This window comes from Halyomorpha halys, unplaced genomic scaffold (genome assembly GCF_000696795.3).
Source record: "Halyomorpha halys isolate HHAL.00 unplaced genomic scaffold, Hhal_1.1 Scaffold1977.1, whole genome shotgun sequence".
Taxonomy (NCBI): domain Eukaryota; kingdom Metazoa; phylum Arthropoda; class Insecta; order Hemiptera; family Pentatomidae; genus Halyomorpha; species Halyomorpha halys.
The window spans coordinates 1-2,560 of record NW_027105250.1 but is presented as its reverse complement, the minus strand read 5'-3'; positions in this window follow the sequence as shown (position 1 = coordinate 2,560).

Genomic DNA, 2,560 nt, shown 5'->3' with positions numbered 1-2,560 from the left:
CCTCCCACGTGGTCTCTTGCCTACTATACTGGCTTCCATTGTGTAGAGGCATCCTAATGGATAGCTTCAAGCCAGATGTATCTTAGCCTTCTTGCCTTCATATCATGAGATATTTGCTGACCAGCCTCTGCTGGAGTACACTGTTAGTTTTTTTTCTCCATGTATTAGGCTCTGATCCAAGATCACTGCTGTAATTGTACGGAAGACTTTCCGTTGAAATCTCTCGATTATGCTTTCTAGGGTATCTGTAGAAGCTCAGGTCTTGCAGCCGGTTTATATTGGCTGCTGGTTTTATAATGGCATTGTACACCCTTACCCTTACTTTCAAATTTTTAAGGATTTTAGTATTCTTGACAGGGAGAAGAAGGCCCTGTTCACGCTGGTCTATTTCAGTCCGTCGATCAATAATTGATCACCACCAATTAATTTATTACACCAACCAATTGTGTTTCAATTTGACCGCACCCCCAATCATCTTCTCCTCGTACGTCATCCACGGTCAACTTTCTCTCATAATTATGGTCATTAATTGATGTAATTGTGGAGCCAAAGTATTTGAAACTATCTACTTACGGAAACGATTTGCCATCCACATAAATTTCCCAACCACAAGTCAAACAGTACAGACTTATCACTACTAAATAGTTATTTTATATTATAATTAATACATTTATTAGGAGCTATATTTCATTTAATTACTCCTGAGTCCCATATACTACTCTCTCGAATATGAATTTGTAAAATAATTAATATTACAAAAAATATTAAATGCACTCCTGCTTCAAGATATCATCAAAGAGCACGAAGGCAACATCAATAAAAAAATTTTATCAATCGACTTTAATTTTAAAAAGAAATTTATAGCTAAATAGGACAAATTCAAAGATATATAAGAGATGAAATGCACCTAACTAAGAAAGTCCATGTTTCGTAATTGTCAAAAACTCTTTTATGACAAGCTTCAGTAAGTAATAATTCATATAAAACAACTTAGAGAACTGACTTAAAATAATTTAAAAGATTTCTATTTCATCATTCCTTTAATTGTTTGTAAATAGTAGATTAACAAAACAATTCTGAAATGTAAATTCGATTATCAAAACTTTTTTCATTTTTTGCATTTTATTAGTAATTATGAAATGTTCAATTAATGTCTTCAATACTGCTGTATACATTTTCACACCTGAAAAACAGTACGAGCAAATTATCTTCGATTTAATGGTTCAACATTTTTCTATTATATTGATAATTAAGTGAAAACCAATCGACACAGTTAGGGCGTATAAGGAGAACGGACAAGGAAAAATACGAAGGATTGAAGTTTCCTTAAGATTGTTATCATGACGTAGTTGATTAATCGTAGCAGGAAACTGAGGGCATTTTGACGCAGTTAAACAACTTTCCTAGAAATGTAATAAATGGAGAAAAACGATAAGATATTTGTTAACATTCGAAAAACAGCAGTATAGACTTTAATAAACTGTATTGTTTAATGGCAAAAGCTTCCTAGTTCAATCAAGTCAAAAGATTTTACTTCAGAGAATAAATCAGGCAGTTGAAATAAAGTACGGGCCATGTTTTTACCTAAGAATAAAACACATCAGCAGGGAAGTTGGGGAAGGTTACTAAATCTAAAATTTGCCAACAATTTTGGCTGGATTTTTTAATTTACCGAAGGTCTTGAGAGTATAGCATAACATTTACCATTTTCCTAAGCATTTCTAAAATACTGAATTCTCTAAATAGCGTTTATAAGCAATTTTGAGTACAAAAACCCTGCATTTTTTTTTTAGTACTTGATTGCTATTTTCTTTGAAGCCCTTTCTCGTAACGATGCCTCTGTCTACTCCAGTCTCTTCAGGAGTTATTATGAGACTGATTTGTGCATTAATACACGCGCATCCAAAAATATCAAAACTCAGAACGTACGCCTAACCCATGAAGTCATTATATAATGTAATTGAGCAAAGCTGATAAATTTTAAAGACTTCAAGATTTATTTCAAGGTTGAAACTGTGTTGTATAAACGTTATACGACTATATATGAGTTAACAACAAATAGGTAAATTTTAAAAAGATTTTAGGAGTCAGTGCTTTTCAAAGTGTGGTGCGCATACTTGTTTTAATTTGATTTAAAATCTAGTAAAATAAAAAATTAAAAAAATCGTTACTTGTTAGGGTTGTGCTTTGTCTGCAACTTACCGCAGGATTCTCGGATTTTAAGATCCAGATAATAGTGCAAATACAAAACTTCCAGTACCTACACATTGAGTCACATGATTACAAAAAACCAGGACCCACAGAATGGTCTCTGTGTGTATGTGAACAGCCTTGCTCAAAAACAAAAAAGTAGTAAGAAACTGAAATCACATATTTTACAGCAGGTGTTCTGGGGATATTATGGCGACTTTATCTTTAAAAATCTATCAATCGAAAGTGCCACCTTATATAATAACAATAATATTTTACGAGGAGAAGATGGTTAGGGGTGCGGTTAAAATAAAACACAACTAAGTTAATGTAACTTATTTAATCGTGCCAACGTTTCGGCTAGAATTTC